Below are 20,469 nucleotides of genomic sequence, written 5' to 3'. Positions count from 1 at the left end.
ATTTTGAAACTATTATGATTGGCTTTTTCCAGCAAAAGTCATTTGATGTATTTAAATTCTGTAATTACTTCTCTATGAAGTAGTTGTTTTGTTAGTGGAGTAGTCTGCCATTACCGCTGGATTTAAATTGCCTACCTACGCACAGGGGTGTCACAGGAAACGATGCATGCATGTAATCCATTGTTACTGTTTTTATCTCTTTGATAACAGCCTCGCTATTTACTGCTGACTTCTCCTACAGCCGTATGTTCTACTGCCGCTGCTCTACACGGGGGTGGCTTTTATTGTGAAGTCATTTTGCCTTTTTTTAGCAGATTAGTTTTATATATGGCAGGGTAGCTGGTCATGGAGCGTTTGCAGTGTTTCCTCTATGATTATATGGGGGAGGGGGGCCCGCACCACCTATCAGACCCCCCTGCCCCGCCTGACCGACGGAGGAATTATTGATTTCATCCATACGTTTTTAAAAAATAAATAAATATATAGATATTAAGAAATAAACTTGACATTTAATGTTGAAATAATGTCATGTATAGTTCAAGTATTGTGTTTCTGAATGCTATGGTGTTATTTCTGCATAAACAGTTTGCTTTATCTTTTCAAAGTTGTTTATCTGTACATTCCTTGCTTCAGTAGTAGCGTGCAAAGTAAGACGCACTTGATATAAGTTCTTTGAAAGAGGCGAACACCATCAACCTGGCGGCGGAGGCGATGCAGACGCTGCCTCTGGACCAGCTGAGAAGCTCTGGAGCTGACCGGGTAATAGACTGCGGTCAAGCCAGCTCACGTCTCTGTGGTCAAACTAGCTACCGCTAAAGTTGGAGTGCAACCGTATTCTGACTTTTATGGTAAATGCAGTGAAATGGCTGCTATGACTAATGCAGTGACTATGTCTGCTTTTCAAAATAAGGTGTAAACACATGTAGTACTCACAAAATATACAAATGGAAATACGATTAATTGGATTATATTCACAGAGAGTAGGTTACCTAAGCCCTTTATACATTAAGAAAACCAACTTAATGGTAAGAATTGTGGGAAATTACGGACATCTCTGACTACATACAGACTCAAAATCAAGCATTCTTTTTACTGTATCAATTTGGAAAGTTGCCAAAATTAAAGTCCTCCATTTGTACCTTGAAATAGCTATTCAGCTTTGTTCCCAGCTAACACCAGCAAACAACTTCACCACAACTCCAAGACGGTTAATCTGGGGGAAACACTGGTTTGCTGTCGTCTTAAACTGCACTTGATGTTACCATGGTAACCACAAGTGTCACCAACTCAACCAGGATTGAGATGTTCAAGCAACAACTTTAATCTAATTGACATAACAGTCACCTATTCATACGTCGATGTACTGAGTGAATGTGTGGGACACTGAGGATGTGACAGTCCCTCTAATAGCAGACTGCATGTTCCTGTGAGTGTGTTTACTGGAAGTATGTAAGGTGTGAATTCATCACGGCTTTCAATCCTTTCATATGTGACTGAGGGGAGGAGATGGTGAATCAGAAACGTCTTCCCTCATTACACCTGACTCCCTCCCTCTCGTCTGCCGCTGACAGAGAGACTCATATCCTACCTCCACCAGTCGGCTCTCTCAGTGTGGCACCGGTCCATCCACATGAGTAACTGTAGCTCTTGCCTCGAGTCAAAATCAGTGCATCCGCTTCATCCGATTGGCCACGCACGTCAGCATCACCTAGTGTGAACAGAGAAGATAAAGAAAAAAGGGCTCACTGTCTGAAGTCTGGCCAAGTGCTGCAGTTCTGCCACAAAAATTAATGTACAGTACATTTCCTCCGGGGTGTCAACTTATTGTTTCAGCTCCTAATTTTTCCATGCTGTCAGCCTTGTTTGTCTCGTCCTTGTAGTTCCAACGATTTTGCTGTATAAATGTAACTGTGAAAGGCATGAAGGGTAAGATGTACCTGTTCAAAACAATATGGAAGTCTGCACAAAAGCTTCATGAGGTACTGGACATTGGAAGTACCTTAAAGGAAAATCACAGGCTATTAAAACGTGGGTCTTAGTTTCATAGTTTTCACCACTTTGTGAGAAAAAAACTGGAATTATCCTTAATACCCTTAACCAGGTACCAATATATTCTCAAGCTTAGAGATTTGGGTATAATTTCTGCTAATATTCATATCACATGCATAGTAAGAGGACATAGGACTGGCTAAACGAGTGATCAAATTCATCCTGGCACTTCAACCCCTTTTTACACTTTCTGTCATTTTCAAACTTTCAACACGAGGAATTCACAGAATTCTTAGCGAAGCTTTTATTCTGGAGAAGCAAATTAAATACACCAAAATAAACTCCTTGATAACGATGAGGAGGTTTGGAAACAATAAGGACCATCACAGAGAGTTGTTGTTTTCTTTGAATAGAGAGATTTTTTATTTAAATAGTGAGACAGAAGAGTAAAAAGAAAGCACATTAAGTGAATTAACAGGGTTAGTGTAGTTGCAACTTACCCGCAAAAGATGACTCAATCTTCCGGTGGAAGGACAGGATGCATCGCTGCATTCCATCATCATTTCTGAGAGAAAAAGAGAAACTAGTATTATGTTTTGCTCATTTCAAAAGCATTTAAACATTCATTTAAATGTATTAACATGAAAAACAAAAATATGTCCCCTAATAGGTGTTTTTCACAGCAGACATTTAGACTCATCATAGTAAGAAATGCGCATGAGTTACCAATAACATTAAAGAGGACCTGTTATGCTTTTGTTCTATTTCCCTTTCCTTTAGAGTTAGTTTTTTTGTGCATGTAAAAGTTCTGCAAAATTACAAAGCCCTAAGTCCACGCCCCCACAGAAACACTGCTCCTGAACAGCCTGAAACGCCTTGATTCAAGTCCTGCCTTTTCTTCCGTAACGTGGTGATGTCACCAAGTAACACATTTGCATAACGCCTTCCACCTGCCTTGCGGCAAGTTTGGCACGCCCTCAAACAAAGCTAGTTAGAGCGGAGCTGGAGTGGAGTCGGAAGAGTTTGGTTCGGTTGTCCAATCACAACAGAGTGGGCCTGCTGACCAGCAGAACTCATCAGGGGTGGGGTGGGGGGAGGGGAGGCTCAATCAGAGTGTTTCAGACAGAGGGTGAAAAGAGGTGCTGCATCACAGTCGGTATGAGAAAAGTAAAGCGTTTTTTGAATTTTAAAGCATGTAAACATGTTCTGGTAAAAGCCCGGAAAATGAGCATAATAGGTCCTCTTTAAAGATGGCTCTGTTCTATTCAAAGCCTACACAATACCAGGAGTCTGAAGCCAAAGCAGCTAAATGGAATTCAGCCATTATTATTTTATTATTTACACCTGTGCTTTTCCTACTGTGACATATCAAAGTGTCTTCCATGAAAAGGCCTATTCTATACACAAATACTTGGTATTATTTTGACCAAATATGTATCCAAGCATTTTTTCTGTTAGTGGTTATATCAGTCCTGCTTTATATTTTCCATCTTCCAATCACCCCCAATCCGGCCTCACACTACTCTAAAAATTGGGTAGCAGGTGTAGGAATATAGGCATATATCCACAGTTACATAAAGAAACCCTTTCACACAGATGCTGCCAGCTGCATGTGTGTAATTACACAAGTACAAATAGACCAACGCACTGACACACACACACAGCTGAGAGGTTTCCGTGGTAACCAGAGGCCAGGAAAGGACTCGTATTGAGCGACAGTGTTTTAGTGCATATAAGACCACATATTGAATCTCCCTGCTCTCGGCGGAATCGATCCTTTTTGTCTGAAATGTTGTCATTTAACTGAAAACGCAAAACAGATATAAACATTTGTGAAAGGATGAAAAAGTAAAAAACTCTTGTATGACTTTTAAAAAATAATGAGCTCATTCCTAACAGCTTGGGTAGTTTCTTTTATGGATTACTGAGTCTATGATAAGAGCGCTTCCACAGATGTTATCACAGCTATGCAGATGACTTTTGCAGCATGTGCCGAGTTTTCAGGAATCCATTTTCATAAAGACGCATTATGGTGAAGTGATGAACCATCATTAGCACCCAAAGGCGCCACGGTGTTAATTGGAAGAGCTGTCGCTATCCTCCAGTAATAACTCTGAAGTAAGAACAAAAATGTGTCAATACCATTACCTTTCTGAAACCGCATACGATCGTGTGATAGCCGCTAAATTATTGGCCACAAGGCAGAGCATGTGTCAAAGTGAGTGAGCGTGGGATTGGGAGAGAAATTGAGGTTACATGGAACGGAAATAAGCATAGCTCAGGTTAATTTAAGACTATCAAGTTTGCTAATTTGTTTTAAATGAAGCCCTCTCTCTCATACACGCATGTCCAATTAGTGGAACTTCGGGGAAGGAATCTCTTCCCGTCACCGTTTGCCAAATGCAGCAGCCGAGCACTAGCTGTCAATTCAATCAGAAGCTATCTGTCAGTCTGTCTCGGAAGGAGAAATGGCCTCCCGGGGGATCTTACACATTATGATGGTTAGTAGTTTTAGAGTGCTCAGAAAGAAAGTAGGTTTGGTAAATGTAGAATGGTGGTATATAAGTTGTACATTCAGATCCAGTCAGTATGAACATGTAGAGACAGTTTTCCCCCAGAGAGGGATGATGGGAGATCTCATGTAAAAAGCTGCTTGTGAATCATGCATCGAGTGTTTTTCAGAGTACCTTCTCGCGCTGGCGCTCATAAGAGATGCTCTTTTATGCGGCTACTCTTCACAAACAAATGGGACATTCTACTCCTAAGCAGCAGGCTTTAACAGCATCAAACGCCCCGACTGCATGTCAGCTTTAACATGCTCTCATCAAAGGGCAGCCAAAAACAATGCGCAATGGGGAAAAATTTTATTTTTCCTCCATGAGAATGCGGTTGCATCATCTCTTCTGAAGTTATTTTGATGAGAATGATGGTAAAATAAAAGAAAAATGCCAGCATACCCTTTGAGAGTATTGTTTTTTTCATAACCTTGGGAATGGTGAGCAAAAATTCTAAGCAAATAGTCCTGATAAAGCTTAACACGTTTAGGCACGCTAAGAGGTTGGACTGATAATGTCATCATATGAGGGCGTGGGAAAAGTGCAGCCCAGTCGCCAGGAAAAAAATGTTGGCATTGTACGTTTCTGCAAACCACGGATACGTTGAATGGCGACGTTTCTGCATTCGGTCAGAGCAAGTGACGTACTAGTACAACGAGCGATGCGCAGTGCAAGTGACGTAGCATATCAAGCAACCGTTATTGAAAGTTAAGTGGTATAATAACGAGTTTAACAAACAAGAAAGTCCACTTATGGTCGTGGGTGGGAGTGTTGGTGGATTGGTCAAACAAACACAAGACATTCACCCAGGAGGCCGCTGTTCGTGAGCCTTGTGAAACCAAAAGTAAATTTTGACTTTACGGTTGTTACGTAATGTTACCTAAGAAAGTCGAAGAAGGGCAGTTGTTATTTATTTACGTTTTGTTATTATTTTAACACAAACTTTTTTTCTAACCTTAATCAAGTAGTGCTGTTGCCTAAACCTAACCAATTGTGAAACGAGGCTGATATGAAACATATTCATGAAACACATTTTGGGTTCAGAAACGCCGACATTCAACATATCCCGTGGTTTGCGGAAATGTACAATGCCAAAAACAATTCTGGCCACAGGGTTGAAAAGTGAGCTAACTTCACTCAGGCTGTTCTCATATACCATTCGTAGCTATACCTATGAAAAGTGAATGACAAATGATTTATATAAATCCCACAAAATATATTTGTATGTAATCCTGAACCAGGAAGTAAAAAGGGCGACAAACGCCATGTAGTGAAGAGGTTGGGGTGGGTCGGTGAATGGGTCAAAAAACACCAGACTTTCGCCCTTTGAAAAACAGAAGTCAATGTTGGTTTATTCCCCTCAATACCCTGAAGAAGTCTGTCATATCGGAAGGGTAAATTATTAAATCATCTTTTGCATCGTTGCTACGCGTGTGAGACTATTTACCTCTACACTGGTGTCTGATCCATCTCTCTCTCATCAGCGATGATTTATTTGTCACGTAAATTCCGTACTTAAGTTACGCCACTTCCGGTGTTATTTTAACCCAAACCATGATCTTTTCCTAAACCTAACTAAGTAGTCTTTGGTGCCTAAACCCAACCAAGTTCTTTCCAGTGAAGACGGAAGTTTATTTTGAAAAGATAAACTTCAAAATGAAGTCATGTAATGAGCGGAAATTGGCACGTGTTGCTGGACATTCATAGGAAAACGCATGAAAAATGAGGAATACGTTTTCGTAAGATATCATACGAACTGTTGTATAAGGTTGAAAGATTAGACTAGATTAGAAGATTAGAACCCTATGTGAGGGGAAAAACATGCATTTCTTAATCGGAAAAATCAGTAAGGACGGGCTTTCGACAGTGTATGAGTGCAGCGCTGGGAGTTGCAGTCGCTCCAATAAGTGTGCCTCTCTTTGGGATGAATGTCTTGATCAGCGAGAGGGGAGGAACAGGAGGCTGGGAAAACAGCTTGTACAGCCGGTATAATCAGCCCCAGCTTTGGCAGAGAGTGGCAGCGCTTTATTACTTGTCTAAGTAAATGTATAATTGAGCGAGTCACTTCATCCACTGGTGCACTAGACTGCACTGCGAACACTGGCGAGAGACAGACGGATTTATTTGAACTGAAATCTCAAAAAAAAAAACTGCCAGGGAGATGACTGACGGGCATCAGGACAGCTCAGGATGCTGGGATTCTTACAACCTAAAGGCATGCAGGGCTTTTGGGGAATAGTGCGAAGCAGTTCCTGTCAGATTTAAACTATATTTCCAAAAACCCTGGAAATGGTGGATGGAATTGGCGCTCGGCTTCCCCGGGGAGGGTATTAAATGAAAACACTGAGATCAAACATTCCCTGCTCTTTCAATTAGATGCCATTCCACTTGAGCCCACTTGATCTCTTATGTAAAAACCCATGTGTTGCAATTAGTTCTGATTTAGTTTGTTTTATTAAAACATAGCCTGGAGGTTGTGAGGAAAGTCAGCACATTGATGTTCATCCCGGCTTTCTATCTGGAAGTCAAATGTTAAAATCATTAAACTAAACTCTTGAGCTGAAATTTTACATAAAGGACGCTCATTACAACTCAATAGTACGAGAGCAGCGGCTAACTTTTGGCTTATACTTACAGAACTCACATCTGTGTGCTCAGTTTCCTACTGATAAATGAAGGAAAAGAACCGGTACAACAAGATATCTTACTCTTCATCATACCAGCTCGAACACAGGGCACCTCAACATTACGGAAAGGGGAACAGAAGGAGTTTAATTTCCACAGTGCTTTCAGCATCATTAACGATGGCGTTGATTAATGGTTTACATCCACCCAAAGCCCCACCTGTGAGAATCACAATAAAGATCATCATTTGTCGGGCCGCAGCCGCCTTCCGATTCCCACGCACAGGCGCGGAGAAAGAACAGGAAAGTAAAAAGGCACAGGGGGCTTAATTTTCCTTCACACCTGTACTAAAGTCACCGCTGTTGTAAATATTGTGACTTTCTAATCAGCAATTTCGGTGCCAGTGCAGAAGGGGGCACGCAGTGGGCGTGTTCGATAGGGAAAATAGCCTCGCATCAATTCTCCCGTTTTCTGCCGACCTCTTCGCTGTTTGCAATCCACCCATGTAATCCATCATGGAGACATTAATTATGTACTAGGCTCTTCCAGGACAAAGACTCTAATGAAGGGCCTGTCAACACAGGCCTTTTCCCCGAAAACAGTGCAGTCACGGAGGTGGGAGGGGACGCTTGCGCTGAGCCCCCCACTCGGATCTGATCTTGAAGAGGAAAGCGAAAACAGTTCAACTGCATTTTCAGCACCTGCATTGTGATAATGCTTGCTCAGTGCTGCACACCTGGAAATGTAAACTCTAATAGATACACATGGACCACTGGGGGTGAAGCTAACTTTGCAGCAGTGCTACCAGACTTTACACACAATTTGTGACTACTTTGTTTTCAGAAAAGGTTTCACAAAATGCTATTTTATCATCATTTTTAGTTGATGCGGAAGCTGCAGTAGCGGTTTCTAGGAGCAGGTAACATTAGGAGTTGAGTTACAACTATTGTTAATGGTTGTAGCTAGGGAGCAAGCAAGCTATGCAGAAAGATGATTTCCCCCATTCTTAACATGTAAAAACTGTATGTAGCAGTTTTTTGAAACCACATTCAGACTCAAAAATTCAGAAATTTACACAAGGAATATCATTATTCTCCCCAGTTGTGACATTACACCGAGAGGCTGTTCAACTCTGCGTGTTCAAATGGTGCAATCTTATTTCATCAAACAGTGAGGAGAACCAGCTTTTGTGCACTTTAATAACATCTTCAACTGCAGGATGCAACTCAAGACTAGACAGTCCTTGTTTACCCTAATACCCCGCCTTTAAATGCTATTACCTCGAAACATTTGTTAAAGAACACACAGTCAATTGCAAACATATTTCAGAATTACAAAAATATATATTATATATAAGCAATCTGTCAATCGATAATAATATTTAATCGCGATTAATTGCATGATTCTCGATAGTAAATCACGATAAATCACAAATGAATTCATCTTATTTAATACCTTTATCAACATGGGAGTGAGCAAATATGTTTACTTTATGCAAATGCATGTATATATTTATTATTGGAAATCAATTAACAACACAAAACAATGACAAATATTGTCCAGAAACCCTCACAGGTACTGCATTTAGCATAAAAAAAAAATCACAACATGACAAACTGCAGCCCAACAGGCAACAACAGCTGTCACAGTGTGTCAGTGTGCTGACTTGACTTTGACTTGCCCCAAAGTGGGCATGTCTGTAAAGGGGAGACTCGTGGGTACCCATAGAACCCACTTTCATTCACATAGCTCGAAGTCAGAGGTCAAGGAACCCCTTTGAAAATCACTATGCCAGTTTTTCCTCGCCAAAATTTTGCATACGTTTGGAGCGTTATTTAGCCTCCTTCTGGACAAGCTAGTATGACATGGTTGGTACCGATGGATTCCTAGTTTCATATGATTCCAGTATCTTCACTCTAGCTTTAAAACTGAGCTTGCTACAAAAATCGCAAGTTGTGTTAATGCGTTAAAGAAATTAGTGGTATTAAAACAAATTTACGTTAACGCGATATTATCGCATTAACTTTGACAGCCCTATATATACATATATATATATAAAGTATGTGTATGTGGACAGCGTTTCAGTTTCATGTTTTGTCTCGCAGGGAGTGAGTACTACATACGTGTATGAAGGTGTAGTAGCCTACCAGCAGGGGGCAACAAAACCACTTTGATAGTTTTAAGAAAAATGTCATGGTTGGTTTTAAAACAAGTACGTACAATTAGTAAAATATGTCCAGAAACAATGACACATCAGTACGGAAAACATATGACAAGCTACAAAACATGTCATGTCACTAACCTAACTTCCAAGACAAAACACCGATCTCAAACACTGGTCTCCCGGTTGAAAATCCTATTTGTTGAAAAAAAAAAACCTAGACAAAACAATTATTCACCTTCTTACCAAGAGTTATATGAAAAGACTGACACTACTTTCATGTCTGTACAGTAAATATGAAGCGAGAGCTAGCAGGTGGTTAGCTTAGCTTAGTTGATAGACTGGAAGCAAGGGGAAACTAGCTTGCCATCCTGGCTCCTGTCAAAGTAAAAAAATAATATGCTTATCAAAATCTTTAAAAGGATACTAATAAAACAAAGTAAATACAACATATTTATCAGTACCCAAACAAGAATGTAAAAAGTTTTGGCTAAGCTACACTGAGCTAAGGGCTTCATGGCGAACGTAGCTTCATACTTACAGTACTGCACGACATGAGAGTGGTATCAATCCTCTCGTCTATGTCTCAGAAAGAAAGGGGACAAGTAGAACTATTTATTTAACACACAAAATGGTCAAAGTACCGCAAAACTAGAGAGCATGTTGTGTTAGTGAAGTTGCTTCACCTGTGATATTGCATCTAGCCATGACTCTAGTGGGATCCATAACCGTGTGCCCCAGACAGACATGACAAGTCAGCCAGACAAAGCACGTCCCCGCCAGCCGGGCCAGAATGAGACAGTAGTGTGGAGGCGGCGTGATGGATTGAAGACAGACCCAGGACAGGGTGCTCTCTGTTTCAGCTGGACACCTCGCGGCATCAGCAGCCCTCGCCGCGCTCTGAGCCTCGGAGGCACGAAGGGACGACTCAAGGTGTGAAACTCCAGCCATAACTGAGCCGTGTGGGCTTTTGTTTCATGGCTAATTACCGCTGACTCCTGGCTCTGGTCCCCTCCCCCACACACCCCCGCCATGCTTTCTCTTCCCTCCATCAACCCCTCTGCCTGCACTGTCTTGCTGTTCACCAGTGGAAAAGGTATTACTAATGACAGAAGAAGGTTACCCAATTTATCTTCGGGCAAAACCTCTCAGAGCTAGCTCTCCGTGCGTCCCTGCAGAGCGCAGATTGCCAGAGGAAAAAAAGCACAAAACACACACAACAAACAACAACGGGTGCAACCAGGGACTTAGCTGATCCCAATCTGACTCAGGTTTGAATTAATGAAATTATTTAGCTTTTCTTTTTAATTTTTTTGTTCTCTCATTCTTTGTTCATACGGCTGCAACCTTAAGACATTCAATTTTTTAATTCTATGGGCGAAGAAACCTAAAGGAATCTTTTTCAAGGTAGCTTCCAGATCCAGGTGGTGTGCTTTCAATGCAGATGGTGTGATTTATCACGGAGGATGAGAAGAAAGACTGGGGGTGGGGGGGGGAGAGACGGCAGCTTGAAGAGAGCTATGGTGATTTTGACCCTTTGATGCAGTTCGATTTGAGAAAGGCCTTTTGGCATTGTGAGGGATCGACAGTTGGATGAAAATCTAGCTGCATGCGGCTTTAGACGACATCTGACTCTCTTGGAGTCATCACGGTCGCGGCCAAAGTGAAATTAAAAGCGTCTCTACCCTTCTCTCTTAGGAGGTACTGTCGAAGTACCCTCGAGTATGTTGCTTAACTCCACCTAAGCTGTTTAATGGCCATTAGTAAACGACTGGCTGTAAAGACACAGATGTGACTGTAAAAGAGCCAGTGTTTTAAAGATTAGGGACAAGTCCTGTTTTTACACTCTACAGACAAAGTGAATCAAGGTAAAAGCCATTATTCCTGATTGTTTAAACTGCCAGTCACAAAGAAGCTGTAGATAAAAACAGAGGCACTTACAGAGGGACTTTTTAAAAATAATTGCTGCCAGTCAGTTTTAGGAAGATATTTTGCACGAGGTAGGGTATTGCATGGAAGTAGGGCTGCAACGAACGATTATTATAAAAGAAAACTATGATATTTTGTCAAATTTGCTGATTTGCTCTTTTGCTGAGAGTTAAATGAGAGGATTATGTGTTAAGCCACGAGAGTGGTAGTAATCTTCTCATCTAATTCTCAGCAAGAAAACGGATAATGGTATTTCGCGAAACAATTTCTTCAATAAAATACTCTGCACATAATGTATATGAGTATAGCACATGTACATTCAGCTAATAGTATAGAATAAGGGATAAGAGGTAGCTTGTATTTAGAGGGAGTGCAAAAAAAGAGGATGAGATGAGGGTGAAAAGCAAGGAGAAAGTGACTGACGTGTCCATGCTAAATAAATGAGGAGCAGGAAGTCCACAGCTGTTACCGACTAAACCCTGATTAAACACTTATTAATCAGCTGAGGCCGAAGGAGTCGCTCCAACATCCATCAGGTTTGAGCCGCTCCGCAAAGGCCAAAGACGTAGAAGCACTAACACAGACGGATTAGAAAAAGGTGGACCAATAGGAGATTATTTTAACACGCATGTCCGAGGTTTTGAAGGTGAACACGATCAAGTCAGTGATCTTTAGTCTCATCCCTTACTCTTATAAAAAGAAACATTTCTACTACATAAAGAAGGGATATCCGGTGCGTAGGCTGATGGAGATTTTGAAGGGTGAAGTCTCACACCGTCATCTACTCCTCCATCATCCCCGGGCTGCCCTGCCTCACGTTTGCCAGAAATGCCAAACTATTCAGTAACGCAATTTATCACGACACTCCCCGTGTTCGACTGCGCCTCCTCTGTCACTGCGCCGGGGCAAGCTGTCACTTTGGGACCCACCTCCTGTTTTGACCTTTGTGATATTCGTCCCATTCATTTTCCCATCAATTCCTTTAAAAGGTACACAACAAAAAGCTGCCAATTACTTCTGTGGTGCGCAGAGACTGGAAGATTTATGGCAACAAGGCCATTTTAGCTGAAAACACTGATTGACTGACAACGCCTGCAAACTGCACGGTTTGCAGCGATGTCGCTGTAAAAAGCATGAAAAACTGTGACATATGGAAATAAACATCCTCCGCTCAGTGTCGGTGGTTTTTACAAGGGTTTCAGTCCTGTGTGAGAGATCTATGAAATGTGACCGCGCCAATATGGATCTGTCCATAAAAAATATACTGAGTGAAATTCATTTATGTAAATGATGGGCGAAGGTATAAGGTTTAGGGTCTCTCGAGACGTGGCATTTCATCAATTCTTTTGCGGCCACTTTGACATAATTGCGAGCTCTAAATCTGTGATCTGCTCGTGCGGGCGCAAAAACCCACAGTGACATTTATGGAGGGGTCACCTCCTGCGGTAGAGAAGTGTGGATAAGAGGTGGGGAAAAATGAAATGTGATTTTGACCTGCCGAAGAGCGCGTGAAATGTACAGAAAATTACAGGTTGAACAGTATGAGCGTATGAAACTGAAGGAGTGTTTAATTAGAGGCTTTGCTATTGATTAAGCTGGGCAGAGGTGGGTTTTTCATGAGCTGCTTGGACTTTTGTGGAGCAATTTATTTTGCAGCCGGCAGCAGGCAGAGAGGATCCATCCTGCAGAGAAATTAAGCTGTTGGATGGAGAAATTCGAGATAAGAGAGGGAATGGCGAGGAAGGGGAGGAGAGCGATGGAATGGAGACAGACACATAGATAAGATTTTTTTCTTTTGGTATTAACTTGGTTTAACTTTGCACAAGCAGGGGGGTTCTTTCTAACTTAATTGACAGCCTGGAGAATGGCTGAAGATGCAGTGGGAAGCAGGAGAATCAACACTATATAGGAACTGAAACATAAACAGTATGAAGCCGGGGGAACCAAACGCAATAACAAGCTGAAAAAACAATGGCTGGTGCAAGAGATCAGCATAGCAGACTTTGAGAGTGTGTGTGTGTGTGTGTGTGTGTGTGTGTGTGTGTGTGTGTGTGTGTGTGTGTGTGTGTGTGTGTGTGTGTGTGTGTGTGCGTGTGTGGTGTAGTGGGGGGTATGATCGTCCTGGCAGAGCAGTCTCAACAGCTGTAGTGTCTGTGAGCAGAAGCAGCGGCATCAGCAGTGGCGGGTGCAACATCTGTCTCTGCTTCTGTGCCCTTTAGTCAGCTGCAGATTTGCTAACCCTCCATCACAAGTGTCCCTCTGATGAGCTCAAGTCTGAGCTGTACTCAAAAACAATCACTGTTATTTAAATTACAGTAGCAGCAGTGTTTACATCACCAAAGATCCTTTACTTTACTGATTTACTGTATTCTTTTTAACTGTAGTTTTTCCAGAGAATTAGGCTACGTTCAACATACAAGCAAATGAGTAGTGTGGATTCTTTAGCTAGTGTCACCCGGACTGCTTTCTTCCACCTCCGCAACATCTCCAGACTCTGCCCATTCCTGTCTCATCGAGACATCCGACCTCCTTCAGGAGTAAACCCCCTCCCGTTCCCTGCACTCATCTTCAGCTGGTCTTCTGACCACCCCCACCTCACGCCTCAGCACCATGAGAGCTAGGGCGTTCAGCTGCACTGATCCCAGGCTCTGGAACTCACTCCCTCCTCACATCCGGCAGTCTGATACCGTTAATACATTCAAATCCCACCTCAAAACTCACCTGTTCAAACGGGCATATTCACTGTAGTGTGTCCATCAGTCCATCTCGTGTGTCTGCATAAATGTGTCTTTGTCATGTCTGGCTGTTTTTATCTGTTTTTGAGTTTAATTTTATCTTTGTAAGGTGTCTTTGGGTGTCTTGAAAGGCGCCACCAAAAAAAATGCATTATTATTATTATTATTATGAGTCGTAACAAATCATAAATTGTGTTTTAGAAGGAGTAGATGTTTACCGGGAAGCTCAGCTCCGTTGAATTTAACAACAAGTTAATTGAGGTTTTCCTCCGACAGTAGGGAACAGTTGAAGGCTTTATTTTGTCTCGTCAGTTTTAAAATGTAAATTAACTTTTCAGACTTTTCACAATTCACTCAGTTCTTCAGATACATTTTTCATGTTTCACAAAGCAAAACTCTGATTTAATGAAATTATGTGTAATAAAAATGATGATAAAAAGATGTGCTGACTGGCGGTGTTCTGAGATGTCAAACAGTAACGTCACACATCGTACTTTAGTGTATTCAATTTACTTCGAAGAAGAGCTGTTAAAGTTAAATATCAGACGAAATGAAAAGTCTTTCTTTAGGAGTCAGTCAAAGTCATACGTTATGATTTAGGAGTGGAACTGTGTAAGATCTGTTAAATTGAGTAATATGTTAACGGAGTCTGGCAGTCATTGGACTCCAGACAACTCAAGTGTGTATTTTCGGAACAATGGGCTGTCGTACGGCAGTCCCCCATGTGTGTGACGTTAATGGTTGCATATGAGATTTTTTAGAGCAGAGATCTTTGATGTCAGATACAGTCTAGGCAGAAAGATCGGATCTGGGGAAGACATCGGAATTGTAATGCGAACGTAGCCTGGTGATTTGTGAATTAGGGTTTGAATAGATTGTAGGAACTGTGGTTGATTAGGATGCTAAATGGACATTAATCAAAGTGAAAACCAGAGCAAACAATGTAGAAGTAGCTGCAGTTTCATTGTTGGTGATATGTCTTCAGTAGTCTGCTTAAATATAGTAGTTTAAAAAAGAAGTAAAGAAAAGGAAAGAGAGAGGATAAACAAAGGCAAAAGCATGAAAGGGAGTATCATGAGAATCTCACGCCCTGACTGATATGTGACGTCATTGTTCAGCCAAGACAGAAAAAGATGCAAAGTAAAAGTATAACCCCGCGCACAGACAGCACCCTGCACAAAGAGGAACTCGGTGTGAGGAAGAACACAACTTTCAAAGAGAAGTGCACAGGCATGACTTAAAGATGAGATAAAAGTTTAGTGTTAGACTTTGAGAACTTGCCGTCTCTGGGCTTTTTGATCATCCGCAAACTCTGCAGTTTTGACGCCATGTTCCTAAATGCAAAATGTTGAATGAGTGGAAAGATATCAGAGAACACGCTGACAGACTGATGTAAGGCATTACCGTCACATCATCAATGCGGCTCCTGACAGGGTCACAGGTGCTTGTCAACCTCTCACATATAATCATATTAATATGGTGGTTTTTTTAAAGCGTTGATAGTGATTTTAGCAAAAATAATACATATACTGTAAGTAACTAGTCATTCTGTTTGATGCTTTCTCACTGGTGTTACTTGGCCTTGGCCCTCGCCTGCTTTCTCAATTTGCATAAATATGAGGAGTTTAAAATGCCAGTGTGAAATGAAGCCACCTGATGAACTCATCCCGGGTTAGCCACGGAGTCCATTAAGTTTATTAGGCAGGCAGCGGGCGCAGACCGATGCTCGGGGTTAGGCATGTGAGACGCGTCTGCCTGCATCTGGCAGATAGCTGCACACACGTGATTCACACGGATATTTGCATTTGTAGCATGTACACAGACATTTGGACTCGTATATATATGTGTAAGCTTGTTTGCAGACACAAATAGACACACATGCTTGTATAAATACACAAATGGATTTATCAGATTAGTAAGTGGAAGTGGATTTTTTACCCTCAAATCCATCATATTAAACCTGCATTCATAATTAGCACATCTGGAAAAAATGGTTAATCTGTGCATTCATGGATGTTCACTGCTAAAAAACTGTGTTTCCTTGAGAGGAAGAACATTGTACATGCCGATAGATGGAAATTACTTATTATTTGAAGCATCTGGAACTTGCAAAGCGTCATTAAACTCCGTGATTATGACATGATTCTATCATTTGAACAGTTCACTGTCTACATTGTAGGATGTTGGACTGCGAGTATAAGCCACCCGTTGGCAAAATGTTATATTTTGCTTCTTCCTGCTGTCCTTTTCCCCTCTCTGTGCTCTCATTTTTTTAAGTCCCCGTCTCTATTGTCTCCACCAGCAGGGGTGGAAATGGGTCGGGACTCACCCCAAAGGAGTTCCGGCAGTAAAATTTGAGCAGGAACAGAGCCCAGTTAAGGGACTAGCTCAGTAAAGGGATTTGAGCCTCTCAGGCAGCGCTTACTCACAGGTTAGGATTACGGCCATTGTTGGGGCTTTTGGGTCTGCCAGTCTCGGTGGGAGGCTGGGAGGAAGTGCTGCCTGGGAGGCTCAGCTCATGTCAGAAAGTCTCCTTTTATGGAGTTTCACCTTACTTTGATACTGGGTTAGCCTGCACGGCAGCGTCAGGAAATGCAACTTGATGATTGTACCACCTAGTATATGCTTTATCACTGTTGGAATCTGACTCGACAGCTAACTCAGATGTTATTAAAATTGGTATTAACAGCTGCGTATCCTAAAATATTAGTGTATTTTGTTATTATATTTGACCTTTTACTTGGCTTTTTGGAAAAAGAGTAATTGAGAGTAAAAAAAAGTGTAGGATTTTGCAGCATCTAGAGGTGGGTTGCAGATTGCAACCAACTGAGTACCCCTCCGCTCTCTCCTCCCTTTCCAAAACTCCCGATGTAGATATGAAGGGCTTATACTAAGCTCATGAAAACACAATGATTCTTAGTTTCAGGTGATTATACACTAATGAAAACATAGTTACAAATATTATATTCCATTTCTGCAAATAGATCCCCCGAAATGTTACACACTGTTCCTTTAAAAGTCTTGGAGAAGTGACATGTAAGAAGAGTCTACAGCCACGCTAGCGGCTCTATGAGGCTGTACTTGCTAACATCAACATGCTAACAAGCTCACAATGACAATGCTAACATGCTGATCGTAAGCTGCTTTAAGAAGGTTTAATGTTTACAATGTTCATCATCTGAGTTTAGAATTTTAGCGTGCTAATATTTGGTAATTATAACTAAACCCAAAGTACATGCTGACTGAGTGATTGTTTAGTCATAAACCAAAGTATTGGACAAATTTAAATTTTGACCGACCAACAGACCAACATTGCAATCCCTATAGAGCCATGGCTATAAATAATGCAATTTCATAGCAGTCTAATTGTAGCTTTAAAGGTGTATGGAGAGTTTTCATTTTGATTTAGAAAAGGGAGGATCAAATAGTACCAAATTATAGACCAGACATCTTACTTCCTAATGAAACTGCCCCAAAGGTATATAGTACTATAAGAGAGATAATTGCAAGAGTGATTGCCTCTTTCTAATGTACAGATCATGAATAATATTGCTAATGCTATAATTAAGCCTTGTTGATTCATTCTGTAGATAGTTTGAAATGTAAACACATCCAATTTTGCATAAAAAAGAGATTTTATTTCAATAAATTACTAAAAACCAGTGAACGATATTTTGCAAGGTCGCGGGTAAACTTAGAGTTTTGCAACCATCCTTGATAATTCTGATTAGATTAAGAAATACATACACCCCTGACATAATTGCTCTTGTAACAGAATGAGGCTCCAGCTCGACTTTCCTTCTGTGCTGCTGGCACAGCGTGGAGACAGTGCTCTGCCAAAACATCCTGTTTTATCTCCAAATATGTGTCCGATTATAGAAGCAAGACACCTTCAAACTGTCATTTCCTGGTGACTTCAACCAATTCCCCAAAAATCGTTGTTGTGACTCCAGCTGGAGCCGAGTCCACTATGTGATCTGGATCACAGCATCGGTGTTACAGGTGTCATGCAGACAGGCTACCAGCAACTATAACTTCCTCTCTACAGTCTCTGTTTTTTGTGTTTTTTTTTTTTTTTACAGCCCCACAGTCCTGAGCTCACCACCATGACAGACAGCTGTGCTACAGACGGGATCAAATCGAAAGTGTGGTGTTGACACGGATGAAGGGTGGTAGTCAGTCAAGAGTGAGTGTAACATTTTTCAAAAACTTGCTCTACGGTGTCACAAAGAAGACTTCCAGCCACACAGTAATACTCAGGCACACACACACTAGCACGGTCACTGGTTTGATGTGCGTCATGCAGTGCTGGAGGTACTGTTGGAGCGAGTAAACATCACTGCCATGAAGAACTCAAAAAACATTAAAGACCGTCTCGGCCTGGTCATCGAAACCAAGGCACACGGTGAAAACGTCTGTGACCAAGTGAGAGTACAGTGTGCAACCAAGATGGAGTAGAAAGAAAGAAGAAAAGACGCAAGACAAGCAGAGACAAATAGGAGGGGTAGAAAGTAAGTTTGCTCGCCACTCCATGGCACGGCCAATGTGTTTGATCTCTCGAGGAGCTTCACACGAGAAAATACAGCACCACAACACATCTCAGTAGGGCTCCTCACTCTTCCACAACCACATGCATCCCTCTCTCCTCTCAGCAGAGAGCGAGAGAGAGAGAGAGGGCTGCCTGCTACAAACAAGGGCGGAGGGAGATGAAGATGGAGCGAGGATGAACAAACGGTAAAGTATGATTTATGAACACTTCTCTTGCTCCGGTTTTCCCTCTCCCTGCTTCCCTGTTGTTGGGGTAAACAATGCTGATTCCTCAGAGGGAATGTGTGTACAGTCCTTCTTTCATTCTGCCTCTCTCTTTCTCTCTCTCTCTCTCTCATGCACACAAACACAGCAGGAGAAGAGAGCCCTCCTCTGTCTACTATACCTTACCCTTCCTCCCTCCTCCTCCCTCTCTCTCTTGTCTTTTTAGCCCAGAGATCTATTTGTGCTGACTTCTTAAAAGGCCTTCGGGGGTGTCACTTGGACAGAGTGGATGGGCCTAATTGCATTTAGCAGAGTGGAAGCAGATTTGTACAAGCATAAATGGATTGAATGTTTTTGTTTTTTTCTTCTTCTTCTCGCTTTATTCAATTGCTCCTTTAATGCACGTCTGTCACTTTGTGCAAACTCTGTCACTTTGTGTGCTTTCAGCGTGTTCTCCTGTTTTACTAAGATAGTTTAACATGTATCGTATCGACTGGCAGACGCTGACACTTAAAACAATCCTCAGGGACCATTTAGGGAGCGCTGTAAACTCACTCTGAACCCGGCGCTTGAGCAGTTAGCAACAGCATTTTGACATTTTCTATTTAATTGTTAGACCTTCGTTCTTTTCACAGCGAGAGGTGAATCATTACTGTTAGCCTCGCTAATGTCTTCACTTCCGCAACCGCCGTGTGGGATTGTATGCAGAGCAGCGGACGCCCACCCGCGTGAGTCTTGTTTAGTGCTTTTCATAACGGAAATCGATGCGCTTGATGGTCATAAACTGTATTTGATGATCATATAATTTCATCTCTATAGCTACTCAAATCCAATCAACTCTCAAACGGAGGCTCTTTGTTCTAATAGTTCAATATGAAATGTAAGGCTCGTGGCAGTTGCCCCGGGTGGGCCCAGCTTTATCTATCAGCTATTCACAATGTATTGAGAGGTTTTGTGTTGAGTATGCACATTGCATTTCCTCACTACACTCTTCCTGACGTGGCAACAGCTGCTCCGTCCTCCTGTCTTTGTCTACTGCCTCCAGCTGAGCTATCAATATCTGTCTATGTATTTTGTGTCCTAATTCCAATTTGTACAGGGCCAATACCAGGAGTGGTTTCTTTCTATTGACATTTATATTCCTTGGACAGTGTGTACATGTTTAAGTTTAGCTGCCAACAAATTATACTAAAAATAAAATGACATTGCTTTGAGCCATATTGCATGATTGTATTTAAAAGGTTGTGCATATAAGAGGAGGAGTGCACAGATGAATGTAAAAGTGGTCTGAGGAATCTATGATAACAAAATGATATAATAGCATAGCATATAATTACGATTGTATTAGGGCCATTGTAGTAAAAAAAAATAAAGTACAAGCCGGAGAAGGGGGGTAATATTTCTAGAAAGAAACTCTGAATTTCCGAGGTTGAATTTGTAAATTTACGAGAAAAAAAAGTTGGATATTCTCTGAGATTAAAGTCATATTTTTATGAGAAAAAAACATTCTAAAGTATTGTTACTGTGGTCAGGATGGCCTCTGTGTGAGGCAAAGGTCCTGAAAGATACATATACACGTTTTCTTTCATGTGCTTTCTATGTTCTTTCATGAACATAAGTATACTACTATTGTAGAAGTTACAGAAAATCTTATTGTCGTAAATTTACGACCTCATAATCTCACAAATTTGTGTTTTTTCTTCTCGTAAATCTGCCACTTTAA

General features: G+C 41.5%; 1 long non-coding RNA gene across 1 annotated transcript in view; it reads right to left on the bottom strand.

Annotated features, from left to right (window-relative positions):
* Window positions 1-1,133: 1,133 nt before the first annotated feature.
* LOC141762320 (uncharacterized) overlaps window positions 1,134-20,469 on the bottom strand; it is a 123,760-nt gene continuing 104,424 nt past the window's right edge. Inside the window, exons 4-5 of the long non-coding RNA XR_012592799.1 lie at window positions 2,490-2,554; window positions 1,134-1,708 (exon numbers count right to left, since the gene is read on the bottom strand). This is a non-coding gene — a long non-coding RNA (uncharacterized LOC141762320). The remainder of the gene's footprint in view (window positions 1,709-2,489; window positions 2,555-20,469) is intronic.

Source organism: Sebastes fasciatus, chromosome 23 (genome assembly GCF_043250625.1).
Source record: "Sebastes fasciatus isolate fSebFas1 chromosome 23, fSebFas1.pri, whole genome shotgun sequence".
Classification (NCBI taxonomy): Eukaryota; Metazoa; Chordata; class Actinopteri; order Perciformes; family Sebastidae; genus Sebastes; species Sebastes fasciatus.
This window is presented reverse-complemented; position numbering and strand designations above follow the sequence as displayed.